The sequence below is a fragment of the Argiope bruennichi genome, chromosome 1 (genome assembly GCF_947563725.1).
Source record: "Argiope bruennichi chromosome 1, qqArgBrue1.1, whole genome shotgun sequence".
In the NCBI taxonomy this organism is placed as follows: Eukaryota; Metazoa; Arthropoda; class Arachnida; order Araneae; family Araneidae; genus Argiope; species Argiope bruennichi.
Genome location: NC_079151.1, coordinates 103,883,936 through 103,910,201, shown reverse-complemented (window position 1 = coordinate 103,910,201; position 26,266 = coordinate 103,883,936). Strand labels below are relative to the sequence as shown.

The 26,266-nt window shown below is 28.1% G+C and overlaps 1 protein-coding gene across 6 annotated transcripts in view; it reads right to left on the bottom strand.

The window, feature by feature from the left end:
- Positions 1-26,266, bottom strand: part of LOC129965626 (class A basic helix-loop-helix protein 15-like) — a 528,564-nt gene that overhangs the window by 263,236 nt on the left and 239,062 nt on the right. For all 6 annotated transcript variants that reach the window (XR_008784227.1, XM_056079688.1, XM_056079693.1 and 3 more), the window contains one exon: positions 4,557-4,611. The gene's annotated coding sequence lies outside the window, so the exon portion shown is untranslated. The remainder of the gene's footprint in view (positions 1-4,556; positions 4,612-26,266) is intronic.

Sequence of the window (26,266 nt, the reverse complement as noted above, 5' to 3'; positions counted from 1 at the left end):
CTCTGATTTCTGTTTTAAAAAATTTTAATAGTTTATTGTAAAAATTTTAACCTTTACCTCTCTCTGGTACAATATTTATGATCTTACATTGCTGATGTTTACAATCATAGAAATACTCAGTGTAGTAGAAATGCATTTCGAATAGTTCAAAGTAAGCTAAATCCGAAAGGCTTGCGATTAATCCAATTAAATTGGGATTAACAAGACACGCGAACATAGCCTTTTGGAAATAATTTTTGTGTAAAACTCGGTACATCTTAAAGTTCAATTTGAAATAGGGCATTATGTTGACCTTCAAAATTATCATTATTAAGAATAGAAAATTTCCTTCTATATAAAATATAAAAATGTAAATGAATTGATAGAATTGATTTACCAGATTAGCGTTTCATTTTAAGGCTGCATAATTGCTACCATAAAATGGAGAGGCTGAAGCGAGATACACAATAGGCTTATTTAACAATGATAGAACTGGAGTGGGCCTTAAGCAAATATAGTGGAAACTGCAATTGGATGGAAATGTTTCTAAATACTTGAGAGCAGTAGCACTCTGGCACTCAATTGTTCTTAACAAGCCAGTCTACAATGTATCTACAGTATTAGACTACAGACATGATTAGTTTTAAAGGCTTGTTAATACAAAGAAATAATACCATGGATGGATAAAAAGTAAATGAAATGATACATATTAAAATATTATTTTGTTTAGTAACATGAAGCAGAATTATATTTAATGTAGTAAATACAAACAAAATAAGTAGATAATGTAGTTAATAAATACAAAATAAGAGGTATCATAAATGTTAAAATAAAGTGAAACTAAAGGATATGACAATCATTACGAATATCAAAAGAATTCATAAATTAGTACTGAATGTTTCAGCAAGAGAATAATTCAATTCATTGTGCTGAAAAATGAAAGTCCAAACATAGGACATTATTATGTGAGTCCATTCAGCATTTAACCTTTTAAAGGGACATTTTTTTCTAGTCATATTATGTTAAAATATTTTTAGGCTTGAAATTAGAATAAGAAAAGGGATTCATTTAGCTTATTAGACAAATTTAATTTGATTAATTAATTAATTTGCTTAATTAATAATTAAGTCACAAATCAAGACACATCATTTTGTGTAAGATAAAGAACTGAAGCTTCTAAGTTTCTGTCTTTCTAAAAAAAAAATGTCAAAACTTATGCCAACCTACATGATTTCATACAAAGATTGATAAATTTGATGGGAAGCATACTTCCCCCGGCCCTAGAAAGGGTTAAAATGACACTTCGTATGCCATAGAGATATTCGTCGCAAATAAACTTTGTAAAATGTCGTAAATTATGCGTAACAATTATGAAGCTGAGGACAGATTTCATAATTACTGAAATAAGGAAAAACTAAGGAAATTAATATTCACAAATATGACGAGCAAAATTATGTATGTTTTGAATGATTCTAGAAACGTCAATCCATTAAACAAATAAATGAAAGATAAGAAATATACTATTTTTGAAAATGTTTCATATTTAATATGGTTTCTCCATAATAGTGATATTTACTGTAAATAAAGTACTGCTAAAGCTTCCAGAATAACATCAATGAAGATGTCTGAAGAATACACAGAAACAAAGTTAAAATATCATAATATCTGGGTAAAGTAAAATTAAATGAATATTATAAATGAAAACACAATAGGTAGAGAATGGTTCTGCAAAAGAATAGAGTAATTTATTGTATTAAGTAAATGAAAGTTCAAGTTTGTGACATTATTTTTAAAATGTCCAGAAAAGAAGGAATATAACGGGAAAAGAAAGATAGAAGAGAAGATAGTTAAGAAATGATAGTTAAAATGTCGTTATTTAAGTTTATTTTTTCATAAATTCCTTTATTGTAAATAAAACTAAAATGAAAAATTAGAAAATAAAAATTAAGTAATCATACAAAAATAATGTTTATCATTATTTGCAATGTTAATGCGCATTAAATGCAGTGTATTGACGAAATTAGAATTTTAATCGTATTTATACAATGTAGCTTTTAATTTTAGCACAACTAAACATCATCATAACGATGAGTAAATCAACAATTCTCTGGTAACGCTATATTATATATATATATATATATATATATATATATATATATATATATATATATATAAAGCTCAATGTGTGTGTGTGTGTGTGTGTTTGAGCATGAGCAGTACAGGCCAGATCGTCCGACCTACAGCTACCAAATTTGGCACATGCAGGTTGGGAATGTGCACCTGGGGTCCTTTTTTTAATTAGAATTAGAATTATTAATTAAAAACTAACCTTCCCGCCAAAAAATATTTTTATTTCCCCACCGCCAAATGAGTAAGGCTTCAGTTTTTTTCTCTGCGCTAACGAGGATAGGCTTAACATATTTTCGGCCGATTATTTCAAACGATTATGTTTATTTTCTTAGTGTCTGATGCATTTAAAATTAAACATTGTTAATTAATTGATTTTTCAGATTCATTCTGAAGTAGTTTTGAATTACAATAAAACAAAATAAAGGAAATTAAAAATTTCTAATCTGCGTAGCGTTACCCCAACTGGCTCAGAAAATTCACGCTTTGCGTTACCATAATTGGCGTTGAAAATTCGCGCATGCGCATTGTGTTCTGATTGTTGACAACTCTATTTTTAACGAATAAGGACTTGGCTTTTAAGGCTTAACATGTTTCAGACCGATTATTTCAAACGACTCTGTATATATTCTTAGAGTTTAACGCATTTAAAACTAAACATTGTTAATTAATTGATCTGTTCATGATGAATCTGAGAAAATTTTGTAGAGAACCTCTTGAGAAATTATATAAATTAAGATATTCTTTAGAGCCCATTAGGTTTAAATATTCAGCGACTCTGTTTTCAGTAATTATAATATAATAAAAATGCTTTCATTAAAAAATATTATTAGATTTAATTGCAGGTTAATCATTTCCACTTTAATTTAAAGCATAAATTCTACGGGAGCTAAATGAAAATTAGAGAGATACATATTACGTTATGGCTGATGGCCTTTATAATATTATGAATGAATTATATGACTATCAAAATTTGAAGCTTTAAAATATTTTGATGAAGAAATTATTAAAATAGGAGTTACATAAAATATTTAATTATTAAAATTTTAACGAGCATTAAGATCGGCCAACCGGCTGGTCGCCAAAGGCGCCTAGTAAATATATATATATATATATATATAAATATGCAGTTTGCCAGTTTAGCAGTAATATCAGAAATTAAAGTTGTAAAAAAATATTTGTTTTTAAAGGGCTCATGATTGCCTAAAACGCGTAATAAATATAATTGTAATTATTAATTTCATTGATTTTATTTTCATAGAAATAAAACGATAAAAAAATAAAAAAAAATAGTGTGTTCGAATGAAAATTTTATCGAAATTATGTTTTATGATCGCAATGATCCTGAGTAGACCAATAACAAATTAAAAAAAAAAAAAAAACTAAATGAAATCACTCGCGATGAAAAATATTGTCTTATTATAAAATGGATTACATTTTGCCAGTTAAAGATTAATTTTCGGTTTATAATGTTCATTATTTTCCTGCAAATGTTACAAAATACAAAGAATTTTTTTAAGATTCCTTCGGAACGCGTGATCAGAAAAATTACTACAAGGTCCGTGATGACCTGAGAAATCGAAGAAGATATTAAAGGTATTGAAACGAGAATCTGAAATCAGTAAACAACAAAAGACAATTTGGTAGAAGTGAGGTCATTTTATCCTACGATATATATTACTTTTCATAAATAATTTATGATACAAAAAAAAAAAACATCATCATAGCATTTACCTCAAGAGGAACGATGGACTAATCAGGTATTTTATGCCCTCAATGATACGCATATAATTAACTGATGCTATTTTTTAATAAGGGAAGGAAATAAATAATCTCCACACTATATCTCAAACCAATACTATGCCGTCAGCACTTAAACAAACCTCACAGGCTGAATGTTCCAGAGGTTGAAATAAAGATGGCCTAAAATGCTTTATTTAATGTCTGAAACAAAAATTTATCCTGAGATAAGAATTCTCTTTTCTGTCACAGTATCATATTTATCAATGCTCAATAAAATATGTTAAGAAGTAAACTGAAAGGTGGAATCAATTGGATGCCTTATTAATTATGATATTTGTTTATGTTTTTAATTTAAATTTTCTGACCTACATTTCAAAGTAATCGCATAGTATTGTCTGTCTATCTATCTTTCAGATGATGGATTTTGCATTTAATTTCACATTTTCTATTTCCGTTTTTCTGTTTTCAATAACTGGGTTTTGTTCCGTATCATTTCTTTTTCATAAAGATGCAATGCATAAAAATATTTTCTCACACATGATTCATTTTTATCTTTTATAATTTAATTATTGTATTTTAATTTCTTTTTAATAATTTTACGTGGTATTTTGTGTAAAATCAAGCATATTTAAACGATATTATTATGCACATTAAACGATGAAAGCCTATTTAGGTGTTATTTCTATAAAAAAATTTAATCTACTTACCGATTAATTTTTTTCTCGAACAGAGTTCTAATAGCAAACTCCTTTATTTTGGTATCTGCAATAAAAAAAAAGAAATCACTTAGATAAATCATTTTGAAATTGATGAAATCTGCGACCAAAATATATGATATGCACATCAATTAGGAACATTTTTTAGAACAATTCAATATTTTCTTAATATATTGAATTGTTCTAAAGAAATAGAAATCGAATGCAATATATTAAAAAGTATTAAGAAACATATGTAACTATCCAATACACAGAAAAGTAAATAACTATAAAATTAAAGGTTTATAATATCCTCATAAAAGTAATTAATACGTATTTCAATCATTTAACAGCATATGTCAAGTGAATGTATTTAAACATTGAAGTTCATTCGAATACATTTAATACTGTAACTCATTTTTACAAATGCAAACAAGAATTGGAAGACCGGTAAATTTGGAATTTTTAACTATTTTTTAAAATAAAGTGATGAAAAGCTAATTTTATATTTTTAAAAAAGTACAGTGTTTTTATTGTTCCTTTAACTTACATTCTTGAACAATGATCATTTTTTTAAATACACTTTAAAGAAAAAAGAAAAAAAAGATGAAAAAATCGTGTTATCGTTCAATAAAAAAATTTAATTTCCTAGATTGAACCAGTTGATTTCCTATTAAAGCCCCTGTTACTTTAAGCTTAATTAAGATAAAAGTTTTATTTGATTCTCAGATTCACAACAGTATATAATCCATGAAACCCGGATTACATTTAAAGAATTTTATTTTATTTATTTATGTATTTTTGTTCTTTTGCACATGATATAAAATCATGTGTCCTTAGTTTTCTTCCATTTGGACTAACATTTGATGTCTTTATTGTCTCTAAATTTTTATTGTTATTTTTTATTTGGTTTGATTGGCTTCAAAGCAGTTGGTCACCAAAGGCAGCTAAAATAAACAAAAATAAGCTCGCACCAACAATAGATCCATTTATTATTTTTTCTTTCAGAACTAAAATTGTGAAATCGATTTGAATGTTAATCAGCCCTTTCTGTGCTCAAGAAGTCGATTTAATCTGTATACATGGAACTGAATACTGTTTGTTTAAACTTGATATAAGTCTACAACTTTTTATGGATTCAAATGAAATTTAGAACACGTGTTTCTTAGAAACCAGAATGACTCATTGAGATAATATAAAGTTTTTATATTCCCTTTTAAGAAGATAAAGAAGGCATTAAAATAATTAAAGTTTTTGCATTATAACGATTGAACAAATCATAGCAAAAATATTTGTTTATGCATCATCTTAAAATTTAGAGCACTGTCTTTATAATGACATCAATTTTAAGACGGGGATGTAGAGTATTTTATCTAGATGTTTCATTTCTAGAACTTTTAATTAAATTTTCAAGGTGAAGATCATTTTTATCAATACATTTTTTTATGTCGAAATGTTAGATTTATTCCATTGTTTAATCATATACATCGTTTGCGCGCTTTTACCAATGTTAAAGTTTAGTTACTTTCTAATATATTTATTACTGATATTTTTACCCAGTTTGTTTTAGTTGAATTTGAGTTATTTCGGTTAATAAAGATTCTTATAATAATTCATGCAACCAATAGTTTTTTTAAAAACGGCAAAATCTCCATTTTCTCTCACAACCTGTTATATATAACAATAATCTTAAGTGAATATATAACAATAATCTTAAGTGAAAACGCAAAGAAATCTTTATATATGTATGTGTACAAAAGCTGATATAAATAAAATGTTTTTATTGGGATACATTAGGATATTTATTAATTAGGTTAAATTTTAAAACGCTTTAATAGATTTAATATAAAAGTAGTACTATATACATGTATTGTATTTTAATATATATATATATATATATATATATATATATATATATATATATATATATATATATATATATATATATATATATATATATGTAAACAAGTAGACGGAGGGGTTGTTACAGCCAAGGTTAAACTGCTAGCTTGTGAAAACCTTTTTCCTCTATATTCACCACTTCTAACAAGTTCCTAAAACCTCTTCAGACATTATTTGAAATAAAATTAAGTTCAATGTGGATTACTTCGAATTTCACATCACAGCTCATTTATACAATAAATAAATTAAAATTCCACTGATCATCAAGATTCGTAAGCTTATCTAAAAGTAAACTTTCTTTAAACTTCAGCCTCCTTCCCACACAGTGACTTCTCTTCCTAACATTGTGATATTGTTTACTTTCAGAAAAGATTATCCATCGAAAATTTTTGAAATATAATTACAAAATTCATTTAGGAGTATTTAAAATTCAACAATACAATACATTTATTTTAATAATAATAAATAAAATATGTTTAATCACCACGATTCAAAAGCTGATCTAAGGATAAACTTTCTTTAAACTTCTGTCTCCTTCCCACACAATGACCTCTTTTCCCACCGTTAAGATGTTGTTTATTTTGCAACAAAATTATCCATCCAAAATTTTTGAAATAAAGTTACAAAAAGGATTCAGGAGTATTTCAAATTCAAAAATATAGTACATTTTTTCTAATAACAGTAAATAAATTAAAATCTCTTTTACCACCAAGATTCAAAAGCTGATCTAAGGATAAACTTTCTTTAAACTTCTGTCTCCTTCCCACACAATGACCTCTTTTCCCACCGTTAAGATGTTGTTTATTTTGCAACAAAATTATCCATCCAAAATTTTTGAAATAAAGTTACAAAAAGGATTCAGGAGTATTTCAAATTCAAAAATATAGTACATTTTTTCTAATAACAGTAAATAAATTAAAATCTCTTTTACCACCAAGATTCAAAAGCTGATCTAAGGATAAACTTTCTTTAAACTTCTGTCTCCTTCCCACACAATGACCTCTTTTCCCACCGTTAAGATGTTGTTTATTTTGCAACAAAATTATCCATCCAAAATTTTTGAAATAAAGTTACGAAAAGGATTCAGGAGTATTTCAAATTCAAAAATATAGTACATTTTTTCTAATAACAGTAAATAAATTAAAATCTCTTTTACCACCAAGATTCAAAAGCTGATCTAAGGATAAACTTTCTTTAAAGTTCAATCTCCTTCCCACACAGTGGCCTCTCTAACTACCGTTAAGATGTTGTTTATTTTGCAACAAAATTATCCATCCAAAATTTTTGAAATAAAGTTACGAAAAGGATTCAGGAGTATTTCAAATTCAAAAATATAGTACATTTTTTCTAATAACAGTAAATAAATTAAAATCTCTTTTACCACCAAGATTCAAAAGCTGATCTAAGGATAAACTTTCTTTAAACTTCTGTCTCCTTCCCACACAATGACCTCTTTTCCCACCGTTAAGATGTTGTTTATTTTGCAACAAAATTATCCATCCAAAATTTTTGAAATAAAGTTACGAAAAGGATTCAGGAGTATTTCAAATTCAAAAATATAGTACATTTTTTCTAATAACAGTAAATAAATTAAAATCTCTTTTACCACCAAGATTCAAAAGCTGATCTAAGGATAAACTTTCTTTAAAGTTCAATCTCCTTCCCACACAGTGGCCTCTCTACCTACCGTTATGATATTGTTTACTTTGCACAAAAGATGATCCATCGATACTTCTCGCGAATTTTCGTCCCTCGTCGAGAATATCGGTCCCGTGGGACAGACGGACCGCTTCGCCATATGTTGCCAATCTCATAAATGTTCATACGGCAACTCCCCCTCCCATCTGCGCACGTCCGAAGACCCTCCTAAAAGCACCTTGTTTTCTCAGTGACAAAATGGAAAGTAATATAGCCCCAGACCAGAACGTAGTTCAAAAGAAAACTGTTATTATTCAAATAGGGGACGAAGAAAGGTGTCTTCCATTTCGAAAGTTTATGGAATTTTTCGGGTGTTATGTTTTCTGGGCGATCGAATTCGTTCGGTTTTATATATATTGTGTTTGTTCTGCCTTTGGAAAATGTGAGTGCATCTATACATAGATATGGGGGAGGCGAAGTATGAGGAAATGCCGACTTTTACAATTACCTTTCGAATATTGATGGAGTACATTTGTTCTTGTAAATGAAAAATGCAGGGGGGATATTTCTCAGTATTATCTTAGAGAGAGAAGACACGTAATCATTTTCAAGAAAGTAGGAGGCCTTTTCGATTGTGTGAAAAGGTAGTACATATCTCGAGTTCTGGAAAGAATTGAAAAATATATTTATGTTTGTATGATGAAATTCGAACGATATTTTGTGAAAAGTAAACATAAATTCAGATAAAAAAATAAATAAAAATTATAAAGCAAGTTATATTTAAATGGAAAGAAACCCATCAAAGATTTAAATTTATGCATTCTTTTAGTTTATTCAGTTACTATAATAAAAAATTTAAAATCTGAAAAATCAAATCAACTTTGAAAAATTTAAACATAGCTAGGAAATTATTTAATTTTTATCTAAGAATAAGTCATTAAATTTATTAGTCATTCTAAAATGAGCGATCAACTAAAAAGATAATTCTAGTAGAGTTTTGTTGCAGTGAAAGACATATCGTTGATGATTAATGCTGTATTTTATATTAAAATTTATGTAAGGCCCAGTGTATTGACTTTTAATCCACATATTTAAAATAAGAAGAAAAAAAAATTAATAGATTAGTATGAGTTAAAATTCGTACTTCCACAATTGTCATCTTATATGAATGCCATGTCCTCTCTATATATATCAAATGCCGAATGACCCTCACCATCATACATTTTTGAGAGAAATATCAAAAAATAATACTTTGAGGTACTTTCTTCAGCGTTCCCCAGGCCCAATCACTAAAGAAATTTTGTTAAAATGTATGTTGTATACAAGTTAATGATCTCTAGATACATCATCAAATCATACCATAACACTAAACACCACACCTCCGTTTCCAGAGTTCATGTGGCCCTTTAATCAAATCACACCAGTTACCTCTGTTTTATGAGAATAATTCCCATCTTTCAAGTATTGTATGTATTTTGCTCATTTGTTTGTTAATTTAAATACTTTATGACATTTAGATACGTGATTAGCGATTATATTTTCAACTGCCTTTCATTTTCGAGATGTATAAAAAAATAAAATTTTTGCACCTAGTCTCTATAACTGAATTTATTTTGTCAATTAATTCCGTCCCTTTACGTGCGCAACTAATGAATCAATATATTCGATTTTAATTGTATATGTATAAGATAAGGTTTTATGTGATAAATCATAGTTCATCAAACTGAATTGATATTACTGAATGAATTTTATTAATACCCTTGTCTGAATTTGAATCGTCATGTATGGCTGAGACTCCAATAAGAAAATGTATTTCTATCGCACTTAAAATACTTGGTGAATCGATACATTTTTTTTCTCAAATAAACAATAAATTGTTTTGTTATCTTTCAAAAGGCCAAGAAAGATCAGTACATGATAGTGAAAAGATATAAGTTTCTGCAGACAAATATTCCACCATGTTCTGATTTTCTTTAAAAATAAACTGAAAGTTATCTATATTTATGTTTTTAATTGATCGCTGAAGTTTTCTTACATTGTCGAAAAATAACAATATCTAAATTTCTACATAGCCCTCTTTCGATCTCATCAATAATGATTTGTAAAATTCTCCTGACATTCTAAAAATCTAAACAAAAAATAGATTCACCTCTTCTACTGACAGGGGTTTTGTCCAAGACGCTTGAGGCAAATACTGATTGGCTTAAAATTCTAAAATTCAAAGCTTCATAACTTGGTTAGTATAGTCGCAAGGGATATTGAAAATGTTTAGATTAAAATGGTAGAGCATCGGGAATGTTTTATTAAACATAATAGAATAGGGAAAAATATAAAAATTTAGAATTTGCCTTTTTTTTCTGTATTGCATGTAATGAATGACTCAATAACAAAAAAGGTTAATATTAAATAATTTAATTAAATAGTGCCTATATATAAAGTTTAGAAATTAGTTAATGGTACATAATTAGAGAAGAATTCTTGCAAATATATACTTTTACGAATCCTCGAGAATCGCATGATCACGGACATGTGATCATGGTCCAAGCGAGTTAAATCTGCTTAAGTATCAGTTCCTTAAAGAAATCTGATTCAGAGCCAGGTACTTAACCGTGGGTTCGTGGCAGTCCCGTACCGCAGACTACCATTTTTCTAGGTATATCTCATTACATATTCTACACATGCATGGACAGGTTTTTTTTTCTTTCTTTTTTTTTTACCATACATAGTTATGTATTTAAAGTAAGTAATACTTAAAGGAAACTTACTTAAAAAATACATTTTATAAGGAAATTTGAAGTTTCTGGCATCTTAAGAAATTAATATAAATCACATAAACATCTTAATTCCCTCATTTTACTGTAATTTTCTATGTTTGCATTGTTGATTTACGGTGTTTACATAACTTCTTTAACACTTCTCTATTCACACATATATCCGAGAAACCAATAAAACACAATAAATTACCACACATATCGCTTAGAAAAAACAAGAAAGAAATTTTATTTTCTACATAATTATTTCAAGCATATCCGCATAATTGAACGCTTATCAGAGTAAAACATTCATTAAAGAAAGTACAAAGAAAAAGGGAAAGTATTCACAAACAATGCAACAAAAGATGGCTCAAACCAAATTCTATCTCCCGTAACAATAGTATCAAGTATTTTCTTCACGGTACGACATCCGCAAACAAGAATCTCAAATTTACAGAATGCGTTATCCGCTCACTTCGGATACACTTTCTCGCTCAATGGAAGCGACGTAATTAAGAAAACGAAGATTTAGAAACGCAATGGTTTGTTTAATTTTTAACTTAATGATTATTTTCCGGTAGTGCTTGAAATTGTTTTCACAAACATGGGGAAAAGTGTTCCAAATTCTTCTCACATGTGTTTGTCTTCAGCCTCACATCTCCATTTTGATGAAGGAGCCGAGAACAAATACGATTACAACCCCGGAACTTTCTTCTTCATTTGAGTTGTTTCCAGGGCATAATCGAAAAATATTTTCTGCGGGGGATAAAATTTCGCTCGACTAAATAAAGGACTGATTTTCTTCCAAGAATTTCAGGTTTACTATCATTAAACGAAGAAGAATTAAGACCCCTTTTGCTTTTTGAATCAAATGTAATTGGGTAAACCACTTCTAACAAGTCGTTCTGTTTATTGACTCACATCAACAAGAATGTAAATTTGTCGATGAATTGTCATTTTGAACACTCATAGGCATATTCAGTAATGCATTTACCTTTTAACACCGAAGATACTTTTCTCTCAAATAAATTATAAGTATTTGAAAACGTCCTAATCATCATTATACAATTATATTCTAAAAACATAATATAATATTTGTTTTTTATGGATAAAATATAATATTATAGTTGAATTGGTAACAAGTATATATAGTTTTCACAAGTGACAAGTCTACCAAACTGTGAATAATTTCTGATAGCAATATTTTTTTTTCATTTATGTAAATTATTAGATGATTTAACCTTATTTTTGAAATTAGCTACGAATCATTTTATTTCTGTTTTGACATAAAATTTAGCATGAAGTGAGAAAAAGTTGATATCTATATAGTAGAAATTTGTTTTGTTATCCCCATAATAGAAAGATGGTTGTTGATGTTCACAAAGATATAATAAAAATGGGCTTAGACTATACAATACCTTTGTATTGCAAGTTCTAAAAGCTCCAACACAGTTATTTACCAAGAAAGTCGAGTTTGCTAAAACTTTTACAAATGAATTTGCTATTACTGTAAAAACTCACTGGTCAATGTTGACCTTACTGATGAAACCTGTTAATATCGGTGTAAGTTTTAGTACCTTTTTAGTACTTAAATTATATTGAATAATTCTATTTTCTTCTTAGAATCATGTTTCCATGTCCAGGAATAACATAAATTAGAAAAACTGTAATAGATTCTGGTGACTTATTATTAAAAAGGAAAGATGAAAGTGGAATAGAATATATAGTTAGAAAATTGACAATAAACAGAAAATAAGAAATAATTCTAGCCTCATTATTTTGAAGTAGATGCTTCAGCATTTTTTTTTCTTTTTCAGCTGCTGACAACTGAACGATTAACTATGCCATTAATTAGAATCTCCGAGTAATACTGTTCATCCCGCGCAAATGGCTGGAGCTAGATATTGCTTTCGCTGATTAACGTAGTTGAAATTATGCTGTTAATGATTGCAAAGATAAATGTGGACATCGTGTTGATGATAAATTTTATTCACATGCCAGAACGGGTTTGCCGTACTTCTTTCGGTTAATTTTTCATTAAAATTAAAGCATTATTTCGATCATTTATTGAAATTGTTATGACCACATGATTGCCATAATTGATATATATCGTAATTTTTCAATACATAATATTAGAGAATGGCTCAATTTTTCAACCATCAATAAGATTTGGGAACATCTGAGATTTTGAAAAAATTCGATTTTTAAATTCGACAATATGATTCAAGAATGTGATAAATGTGAATTTATGTTTTAATTATGCAATATTTCCTTGAATTTCAATAAATTATCAAACATTATGAATCTGTGTTTGATGATTTCATAAAATTCAAGGAACATAGCATATCATGTCGGTTATTTGCAATTGAAATGTACAAAAAGGATACGTTTTTTAAAACAATTCATAAATAGCGATGAAAGAGAGATTGTTTGTCATAACGACAGTTGAAAAGATTCTGGAGAAATCATGATCAACACCAAACTACCAATCAATTCGGAAGCTAAATTTCTTAGATGGAAGATTGATGACTATCAATCGTGTTTGTATCTCTTTGTCACTCAGTACATACTATGAAACAAGCGATATAAGGAAATGATTTTATTTATAAGATGCATTTACAAGAAGGAAGTTGACAATATCGAATTGCCTTTATATTAATTTTTTCCTTCACAGATAGTGCGTTGCTATAGACAACGCTACTGACAGGTTCTGACCTTTCTTCTCATGAAAATTCAGTGAATATGCTTCTCCACAACGATAAACCATTACTTTGATGTAATTACGAAGATATTTTGCATTTTTATTTGATAAAAATGTATACAATTAAAAACCAGTGAAATTAGATAAAATAATGCAAGAAAAATGTCATAGACAATTGAATAAAAATAATATTTCTCCATGATACCAAAATATCATGCAGCAACCATCTTTGTCTTGAAAAGTTATTGATATTTTGACTATATACCTCAAATTATATTATTATTTATTCTCGGCATTATATAATTATTTATCCATGATTTTAGAAATTTCTTTAAATGATAAATATCATATTGATAACGATGCCATGAAATCTTACTTGATTCAGTTTGTTGTTACTGATTAAGCTTCATTTGTCTATAATTGTATGTTAACGAAACTGCCGAAAATATGTTAAAATATTAGCGATCAAAATGCAAAATACGTCTTTGATAAAAATTCATTCATTTTTTTTCCAGATTATAACTTTAATATGTCAGAGAAAAATTATTATTTCTAAGCGAACTTGATACCAAAATAAAATAATTAAAACTCAAGCTTAGTCCTCAATATATGATGGATAGTTTTACATTATTAACGTCTAATAAGAAATTATGCAAAATAAAAAACATTCATCAAAATTAAAAAAAAAAATTATTTATCTTCAAATGTAAGAAAATGTCCAAGTATTTTTTTTAATTTATGTTACCAATGTAATTTAACATTTTTTCCCTTTAAATAAACTTACTCACTTAAGAAACTAAATTGAAAGAAATAACTTTTATAGCGAAAGTGTATTTTATAAATCATAATCTATATTTAAAATTTTATAAAAATAATTGGAGGCAAGCAAAAATTTCAACAAACATCCCTTTGCCAGTTTGAGTAAAATATTTCTTTTTATAAATACGTGAGATTTTCACTGGTACAGCAAAGTGTGATCACTTTTGAATATTTACCGTTTACAATTTTCGACAGAACGGTTCTTGCCATATCATGTGTATTCTTTAAATTGCATTATTATTGCACAAGTGATCATTGTGGAAATAATCATGATTCCTCCGTAATATTTATTTTTTATAAAATTCCTTAAAATTGTTTTAAAAAATACATTTGCAGAGTAAAATTCCGAATAATTCTTTAGATCGAATTCTGTTAAACTTTATAAATAACAACTGTTTAAGGAAAAAAACATAGACAATCTTCTACGATTCACATAAAATAAATTAAAAGAAACATTTCAAAGAAATTCTTGTAGAAGAAAGTTTAATTTCATTTTACCCTCTATTTGTTTACTTGCTTCAGATTTCTGTTGTTCTGGCTGATTCAATTTATTGTGTTTTCCGACACAAAATTAAGAATGTTTCAAATAAATTTACTCCGACACAAAATAAAATTTCAAATAAAATTACTCATTGCTCTGACTGAATTTACCCTTATTTTTAACTTCAGGTGGGACAGAGAATATTTAAAAATTACTTTTTCATCAATTTGAGGTGTCATGTTCGTTTGCAAGGTCACGCTTTTGCTATTTATATTATGCATTGAATTTTCGCTTTTCTCTTAAATATGTCAATGCCTCTTTCCGATTTTGAAATATTGTTCGATAGATACAATTCCACATATTAATTGTAAAAGTAATTTTAATATATAAACTACTAGCTTTCTACAATGAAAAATTCGGAATATGGAGACGAATTAAGGAAAAAAATTGACAATTCATACATTTCCATATTAGATATTATCTCTATATTTTAACTAAATTATAGTGAAGTTGCAATTGATCTCGGATCATACGTTTGGGTTTTATTCTCTAAATAATAACTCTTTATATTTTATTTTTACTTGCACATTTAATTATTATTTAACCATAAATAAATGCCTCTAAAACACATGAACGAATTACATTTATAATCGGAAGATATATATGTAATGATATATCATAATCTAATTTACATCATAATTAATTTTCTAGCTTTTTTCTTAATTTATCCCATATTAACTTCATTCTAAAACGGTATTAAATTTCTTGATCCAATTTCCACTTTTTATTTAATTAATTTATACGTGCTCTATAAACTTTTAGCCGAGTTAAGAAATAAAAATCCTCAAATCCTCAACATTCTTTTCAAGATATTTAAATTTCCTTTTCCTAAGTCTATACATGTCAAAGAAATCCCTATCAAAATCTCATAGTAAAATCACTGAAAGGAAAATTTCTGCTCTCTTTTGCACTTGTACCTAGATGTAAATGAACATCAGATTTATCATCGATTCTTGTACATAATATCCCTTCTAATGGTGCATTTATATTGATATGTGCAAAACAAAATCTCTTATTACACATTAATTCATGTAAAATTTACCAAATATCATTAAAATAAATTTATTTTAACAGAAAAATTAAAATTCGTTTTGAAATAAAAGCAAAATAGTAAAAAGCAAAGATTCCTGCGAAAAAACATTCTAACTTAAAATAAATGTTCTTTCATTTAATTATTTCATTTTCGAATAGGATTATCTTCAGATATTTTATTGTTTAATAATGGGTAAAAACTGATATATATTAAACATTCATAATTACTTAATTTTCAAAATTATTGGTTTAGTTATTAAAATTAATTTTTTTTTAATATTCATAAATATAAGGCGAAAGAAAATGTGCGAGTAAAATAAATGAATAAAATGAACAAAAGCGAAATTAGTATTTTATACAATTGAATCATTTCTCAGGAATATTCTATAAAAACCAAACTGTAATTAAAGAAAACAGAATTATTTACCTCTTAATTAATGATGTTTCAGTACTATAAATATGAATGAAGTTTTTGTTTTGATTTTTAGTAATTAAAAATATGTAAGAGGTATGTCAGAAAGAAAACATAAATAATCATAAATTTTCGATGCATTTTTAACATGGTAACATTTTTTTTAAAAAAGAATAATTAATTTCTGTGTCGAAGGGTAAAGCTTAATTAGAAAGGACCAATATGACTAACATATTAAAGTAAAAGATTTAAATTATACTATTTTGTTTCATTTTCTCTCTTAAATATTGTGAAAAATAACATCAAACCTTATTGTGAAAAATTTCATATCCAAGATATTCACGGACTATATCTGATATGAGTGTTCATCTTGTTCCTCCATCATACAACTGGAAACCATCCACAAGACCGCACACATCATGAGTATAAAGTTTTCTACTTTTTTAAATGAGAATTGTTCGATCCATAACATAGTGAAGAAACTTGTATGCAAGTAACTGCATGTTATTTATGATCAGTAGTTACGAAGGATCTTCGGCATAAAGAAATCAAAGATTTTTACTGAATCCCACATGCAATGGTAATTAATCTACGAAATCCATGGTGATTAATCTATGAAATATGATACATAATTAATCTACGAAATTCATGGTGATTAATCTATGAAATATGATACATAATTAATCTACGAAATCCATGGTGATTAATCTATGAAATATGATACATAATTAATCTACGAAATCCATGGTGATTAATCTATGAAATATGATACATAATTAATCTACGAAATCCATGGTGATTAATCTATGAAATATGATACATAATTAATCTACGAAATCCATGGTGATTAATCTATGAAATATGATACATAATTAATCTACGAAATCCATGGTGATTAATCTATGAAATATGATACATAAGTAATCTACGAAATCCATGGTGATTAATCTATGAAATATGATACATAATTAATCTATGAAATCCATGGTGATTAATCTATGAAATATGATACATAATTAATCTACGAAATCCATGGTGATTAATCTATGAAATATGATACATAAGTACAAAAAAAAAGAATATATATTTTGGACAATTTTTTCGGCCGATTGAAACCAAAAATAACATGGAACTTCAAATGTATTCAAATTTTATCTATTTTAATCATCGCATTTTTGTATCCTGTATTTGTGACACCAAACTCCACTCGGCACTTTTTTTTGTAAAATCGTAATTAAAATCCTATTCTATGCCTTGTTTAAAGTTATAATAGAAATATAATTGAATTACAAATACGGGATCGAACATGAATAAAATGTATGGGACTCCGAATTCCTAACCATTACTACATCTCTACTACGTTTATGCAGGTCATATATCCCAACATTTTGCTCTAAATTAATGGGTTTTCTTCTCGTTTTATCAGGAAAGACACAACCAGTTTATCACACTTAAAAAAGACACAACTTAAAAAGCAAAATATTTTCTAAATACAAAATTTGATCCAAATCATTAAGGTCGTTTCCGAGATACTCGAAACAAATTTTTATAATTACAAGAATTACTCGCTTAAAGTTATAAGATTAACACTTTTATATAATGAGAAAATTGGATTAAATATTTGGCGAATATGATTCAAAATTTAATAAGATTCTACATATTGCAAACTAAAACTGTGAACCGAATTTTTCACCTTTGTAATGTTTTAAATTACTGAGATTTTGCGTATGCAAAATTATAGATCCACAGACGATCAACCATTTATACCAACCTATATATAAATTTTATGTATTTAACTCTTTACGTTTTATAATTATTGTGTTTCTACACACTCGGTGAAGAACACACACAAATTCAATCTAAATAGATTTCGTTTAAAATTCTCTGAAGCCTACAAATTTGTTGAAAATATGATCCTTCTAACTAAGAGTGTTTTAAGTTATCATTTCACTGTCAAACAAAAGAAGATTCTCCAAGAATGTATTTTTTTTAAAATTAATGTTAGTCTTACATAGAAGTTTGTTAAAATTTCAATTGAAATAGTTTGACAATTAAAAAACTTTCATGTTATTGTCACATAAAAAGAAAAATATTGTCAAAAATTTCCCGGCAATTTGAAAAGAGATTTACCCTAGAAAAAAAAAAGGAATTTAGTGCATAAACTAGACACTAAATTTGAAGACCAAATTTTGAAAGACATCACTTCACGGGTATTTTGTCTCTCTGATTGTTTTAGTGCAAGAAACAGACGTAATAGTAAAAAGTAACGGAATAAAAGTAGAACATAAAGAGCTAGAAAGAAAGAATTTGATTTTTATGGCAAGTTTCATACATTTCATGGAACTCATCTAAACTATCAATCTGCATCTAATTTGAAAATAAATATGCGAAAGATTTGATCATTTTCCGTTTCTCTTTTCGAGCATGTAGAAGCAATAATTCAAAAACTCGGACAAATATAAATGAAATCTTTTATGTGATCTTGTCACTGCAATTGTTGTTCTATGTCAAATTTTGATTTCATGTGAGCGAGGAAAAGTCGTTCAAAATACACATTTGATTTTCCTGGTATTTGTGTACAAACCGCATGTTAGCGATTAATGACCAATGATGGCACGCTCTATTCAGTCAGATGAATCTAAAATGTCAGATTCATCCCCCAAAGACTATATATTTTTGTTATTGTTCGCCTATTCCGTGCAATTAATAAACAAGTACCAGTTTTTTTTATATATATAATGCTACGTAGTTCTCAGGTGGGAATCAGAAAATAAAATCTACGCATCTATAACCACGGCGTACAATTTTACGCCGAGGAGAAGGGGTTAATAACTCAATAAGCTTGCATGCGAGAAATGTTTGAGGACAAAACTTTCGCTGTTAGTTGCATATGAAAATATAAAAAGAAAACAGTTTAAGTAACTCAAGATTTTTAGCATATATAGAAATTTTCGAAACATAGTATAAACCGCTATCCATATTTCTCACCATGTTTTATCTTTTTTTTAGACATAACGAATTTTAAACTTTATAAAACGAATTCGGGGTCTTGATGTCGGCGGATAAGAGTAATTCAACCTCCTCGCCAATTTTTATGTAGTAAGTCTGGCTACGGAATGATCATAGTTGGATCGTAAAAAAGTTTCGCTCTTCTCAAGTTTCCCTCCGAATTTTAAGATTATTTACTTAATTTTTTAGTCCATAGGGAGGGAACCGAGATCATAAATTCACAGCATATGCTGAAAGTGTTATTTAATCAGTGATACAAAGTTTCAAAGGAAGGAAGCGAATCTCGCGCAGAATATATTAGAATTTTAAGATTTTTAAAATTTTGCATTCACAGATAAAAAGATTTTTGACTTTAAATTTTAATTCTTAGAATATTTCTTACAGACGCGTTTATTTTAGTAGAAATATAATGAATATTAGATTAACAAATACATATTTTAGATTTCGTCATGATTCTTATAAACATAGCGAATTTTTAAATGAGCTAAACATAAGACTTAATTCACTCTTTTAAAATTATTTGAAGAATATTCACGGAATAAAAAAATAGTTATGCAGCTTAAATCTCCTTCAAAGTATCTGAATTCTTGCAGCTATATGAAAAAGTTGTCATGATGTTTTATTTTCTTTTTTATCATAAGGAAATGTAGGAAATCATGCTGTTGCTTTTAATTCAATATTACGTATATATTTTGAATATAAGGCATAATATTGCTTGAAAGACATTCTTTTCTGGATAGCTAAAGTATATACGTTTTCAATTTAAACATTATTTAATGAATAATGTAGCAAATTCTATGAATAAACCAGTTATATACTCAATGGTGCTGATTAAATAAAAAGTGTTTAACAGCCACTTGCGCGAAACCTGCTCGATAATTTACAGACAGCTGCTGTCATATATTTTCTAAGAATGAGAGTTAATTTATGAAGGAAGTTAATTAATTTATACTTTATCCAATAGGAAGCAAAATGAAATAAATTATTTTATACTTTCACCAATCGGAATCAAAATGAAACAAATTATTTTATACTTTCACCAATCGGAATCAAAATGAAACAAATTATTTTATACTTTGACCAATCGGAATCAAAATGAAACAAATTATTTTATACTTTGACCAATAGGAATCAAAATTAAACAAATTATTTTATACTTTGACCAATAGGAATCAAAATGAAACAAATTAAGTATATTTCGGGAATAGGTGGCAAATTGACACTGATGTGTAAATAAGATAATGAGTAAAAATTTAATTATAACAGTTTTTCTTTTATGGGAAAAGGAAAGTTATTAAAATTCACTTGTATTACTCTTATCAAGTGCATTTGTAACTGCTAGTTCAACTATTGCAATCACAATTTCTCTCCCCATTTCATTTGATTTTGCGGCTCTATCTTAGTTTCTCTACAGAATTTCCAATCTTTTCAAAATAGAAAATCAATCTCCGAAGGACTGTAATATAAAGGGACAGAGCCTCGGTACAAAGCTTTTACCTGTAGGCAAGCGTTGAGCATGGCAGAAACATTGCTATTTCTATGACAGAAATCTTTAATAAGAAACGCCGGAACTTTAAAGTCAGTTTCATGGTGACAAAAGTAGTAGTTTAATGAAAAATTGTTTCCTGCAAAAATATGTTAACAGAAATTTTAATGTTTACAATTATCAGAAATGCAGTGCAATTCTATTCTTATCCAACAAAATATTAATATTTTTTAGACAAAAATAGCATTTCACAAGAGCATATGCACAGGTCATAATGTCTGGCTGTATTTCAGCCTGTAGTTTATCCACTTGAGGTGCTGAACGATCTACTATTTAATTTGGATCACACTGTATACTACAAGAATTATTAAGAATTTCTTAATGCAGCGTTTCTCAACCTTTCAGTATTCGTGGCCCAGTTTTCAATTATAATTTTCATCTCGCCCCCCCCCCTCCCCGCGTACAATAAAAAGTATACAACAATAATTTATATTGAGTATTTTGTATTCTGTTTTTAAATTATTTTTAACTAACTGCCAAAAAAGGAGTAAAAGCGAGCCAACATTGGCGAGAAACCACATCTGGCATTTTGCAAAGCGGGCAGGAAACAGACGAAGTGAATGAAAGCGGGGAAAATTTAAATATTATATTTGAATTAAATGCCAAACAGGGAGATAAAGTTTAAAGAATATAAAAGTAGAAAAATTCGTTAATGAAAGTTAACCTAGATGGGATGAGCAAAATTTAGAAACTTGGAATGCATTTTTTCGAATAATAAAAGAAATAAAACAGAAGCATGCCAAACAAAAGAGAAAAAAAAATAAGTAATGTTTATGGAAGAGAATCCACACGACCGATGCCGTCTCGAGCATGCGCAGATATTTTCTCACAGGAAGAAGGAAAATGTTTGATAATGCAAGTTTCAATTCCAGCCAATCTCATTCGAGTCGATCCTTCTATCGCTATCGAATATATCGTGAATTTGTATGTTATATACGTTTTCGTGTTAATTGCAATTCACCATATTAAATAGTTACGGCAGCAGATTTATGCAGACTCATGGATAAATTTTTAAGCGGAAGCATTAGACGACTGTCAAGCATCAACAAGTACACAGACAAGCGTGATTCCGAAAACAAAAATCAAGAAAATATTCTCAAGAATGCTTAAATTTTGTGTTTATCAGTACTGACGTAAATGAAGAAGAAAGGCCCCTGTGTATCATTTGCTCAAAAATGTTGGCCGCAGGCAGCATGAAACCTATTAAACTTAAACGACATTTGGAAACGCTTCATAGTGAATACGTCAACAAACCCAGAGAATTCTTCGAATTAAGATTAAAATCATATAAAAAGCAAAAATAATTTTTTGAAGAAACTTTTTCTGTGAATAAAAAAGCTTTAATTACATCTTACAAAGTTTCACATAAAATAGCCAGATGTAAAAAACCTCATACCATTGGTTAAGAGTTTATTTTGCCAGCAGCAATTGAGATTGTAGAAACTATGTTTGGAGATAATTTTTCAAAACTGTTGCAGTCCGTACCCGTTTCAAATGATACGGTTGCTCGTCAAATTGGTGATATAGCTGAAGATGTACCGTGTCAGCTTTTCTCGAAGTTGCGACAAATTGTTTTCAATACAGCTTGATGAAGCAACAGATAGTAATAAAGATGCTCATTTAATTGCCTATGTTCGATTTTGTAATAATATGTCAGTAGTAGAAGAACTACTTTTCTGCAAACCAATGGAACTCAAATCAACGGCCTTCGCCTTATTTGCTATTTTAAATGATTTTATAAACTAGGCAAACATAGAATGGAAAAATTGCGTCGGAATATGCACCAACGGTGCTCGTTCAATGTCCGGAAGATTCCAAGGTATACAAGCACTTGTAAAGCAAAAATCGTCTCAGTACGTCTGGACACATTGCATAATCCCCAGAGAAGCTTTAGCTTCGAAAGAAATGAGTCCTGGTCTGAATATTGTGTGAATTACGGTTGTAACCGTAGTAAATTATACAAAAATGAGACCCCCTGAAATCGAGAATCTTTTCCGCACTTTGCAAAGACATGGGTTCAGTACATTCAGCTTCACTATTTTATTGCGAGGCAAGATGGTTATCGCGTGGGAAATTTTTGCAACGTGTTTATGAATTAAGAGAAGAAATCGCTATTTTCCTAGAAGAAGAAAACAGACCGGAGGCCGAGAATTTCCGCGATGGTTTATTTGTGATGAAATTGAGCTACTTGTTCGATATATTCGAGAAATTAAATAACTTGAATCTTTAACTTCAAGGAGCAAATACACATATGCTGGATACGAGTGATAAAGTTAATGCTTTTTGTGGAAAATTGGAATTGTGGAGCAGAAATTTGAAGCAAAAAAACCTAACAATGTTTGTAAATGTGGATGATTGTACTAAAACTTACAAGGCTGAAGAAAAACAAGTAAAAGATGTTTTTGCAACCACTGAAAATCATTTAGTCATGCTGGCAAAGAATTTTAAAAAGTATTTTCTTGCTGGCGACAAACTGAGAGCAAGTTACGAGTGAGTTAGGAATCCATTTCATAAGACTCCTGAAGGACTCTCAATTGATGAGGAAGAAAAATTCCTAGACTTCACGACAAGTGGCGAAACTAGAAGAGAATTTAGTAATAAATCACCATTTGAATTTTCGGCAGGAGTAGAGGATGATTTTAATTGCACTAAAAACAAGATCATTACGCATTCCATTACCATTTTCAACATCCTACCTTTGTGAAACTGGATTTTCTGCTGTGGCTTCTTTGAAGACAAAATATAGATCTCGGCAGAACTGAGAGTGGGAATTTCTAATATTAAGCCTTCCTTCGAAAAAATTTGCTCTACAAGACAGGCCCCAGGAAGTCACTAATAATTATTAAATTTGTTTTAATTTAGTATTTTTTGATTAAGTAAGTTGTTTTACTTTAATAAGTTATTAAATATGTCGAAATGTATTTTGATTTCTATGTGTATGTGTGCTTTCCTTTCAGTCAGTTAATCATTTTTTTTTAAATAATATTTTCTCTTGGATATTCTCGCGCCCCCCTTCTAATGTGCTTGCGCCCCTCTGGGGGGGCGCGCCCCACAGGTTGAGAATCGCTGTCTTAATGCACATAATTCAAAGCATATATTATGTCCTGTACTCTACTAGAAATTGCAAATATATAAGAACTTAAGTGAAAATTACACATATGATTTTATTTTCCACTAAAAAACTTTTGAATAAAATGAAATATATAATTTTTTTGACAAAGAAATTTTAATACCTTAAATTTGTGTTTATTCAATAACTTCGAAAGTAACGATAAGTATATACACCTTCCTAAGCGAATCGTATCTTGTAACATTATAGGGTCTTTGAAAATGTAATTTATATTGCAATTTATTTTTCCAAACTGCATGGATTTTTCGCATTAATGTATTTTTAATTTCTTTTTCCTCACGCAAAATGTAGACATAATAAGTAGAGTTTTCTTCCTTAATTTTTAAATTGAAAAAATCTTATGATCGATAAACAATGAAAACAATTGAATTTCATTTCACCAATGAAAGAAATATTTGAAAATTACAGAAAAAAATATTTTTAAAGAACTCTTAAAATCTAGAATTAAAATGCACAATAAATATGCTTTTACTATAAAAAGTAACTTTTTTTAAGAAATACATTTTTAATATTAAAACGAAACTAATTTAAGAAATATATTTTTACTATTAAAATGAAATGTTTTAATGTTAAAATAATGTAAAATCAGTTTTATGAATAACATTTTCGAAAATTAACGTAGATAAAATTAAAAGCAATTTTTTAAAATTTAAATCAATGAAATGTTTGCTTAATTGTTTTAAAAGATAAGTTGCACAATCTAACTTTAAAAATACATTTATGTTAAATTTAGTAGACCTGTTTCATTCTGCTCGGTCATCAGGAGTCACGCCCCCATAGAGACATGCAGTCTTCTTTATTCAGAGAATTTAAAAGTTAGTAAGATTATTCAGAGATAAGATTATTCAGATTTGTTAAGAATATTCAGAGATATTACAGTATTGTTAAAATGCATACATATTTTGATATTTAGAAAAAAATAAATTTTAACATTCTACCAAGTTTTGAGAAAAAGAATGACGCTTGCATTAAAATAACTCCCGTTTTTTTTATATGATATATTAAATATGGCAAAAAATCATGACAGCATTCAAATTCTTACAACATGGAACATAAGAAAATTAATTTACCTGGATGCCTTTTGTGAACAGTACAGTTTTAAAATTAATAACAATCTTCAAATTACCCAACTTGAAATTACTTCTAAATTTAAACTGAAAGAAAGTATTAATCAGTAATTCGTAAATTATGAAACGAAATATATATTAATATGCATTATTTGGCTTCTATCCTGTAATTCTAATATAATAGTAAATAGTTTCAACTAAAATACACTTTAAAAGAGCTTTATATAAAAAAAATCTGACAGCCTTATGTCGGAAATCGTAATTTTAGTTGCATGTTATAACATAATAAATTGAATCACCATTTATTTAATTATAATTATGAAATGAGGAAACAAACTTTTCATTATCATTGTAAATAAATACGGTTGCATCGTTTGAGAACAGCATAAAAATAATAAACTGAAATTAAACTTAGCTTGAAATTGCTTCTGAAAGTGAATAAACACGAAGAAAATGGAAAGTCATTTCTTATAAATATACATTGCTCATATGAAATCAATATGGCTTCCTTTAAATAGCTGTAATACAACAATTCATCATGAAATGTCTTACAGTTTTACCAAAGCATGGTTAATGACATAAAAAAGATAAAGCTTCACAATAATGATAACAATTAATGAATTGAGGCTTGATTTAGAAAGTAGTAATGTGTTTACAATGAAACCGTCTAAAATTAATACAACACATTAGAATAAAATGTCCGCATGAAATCTCCTATTTATTTGCAAAGGGAGCTATTTTTGTTTTCATTCAGAACGAGACAAGTTGCAAATATCTCTCGAAATAGAATCTCATTTTTATTGAAGGGAATATTTGCACATTGCGGTTTTATTTCTATATGGAGAGGACCGTTTTCTTATTCAAAATACTGGGATATAATGCTATTTATTATTTTTAAAAAAACACCTTTATTTTTTGTCGCTTTAAAACAACAATTATCAATTTTGACTCCATGCATGAATAATTTATTGTTTACACTGCGTTCTAAACAGTCAATTTAATAAATACATAAATATTAGAATCAAACAAAGTATTCCAGCAACCACATATATTTTTTACAATATTGTGGGATATTAAACAATACTTACAACATTATGTAGCATTTTTAAATTGAGAAAAATGTAGTATAATGTTGCATAATACCGTACTACTGCGTAATAGTAAATGATATT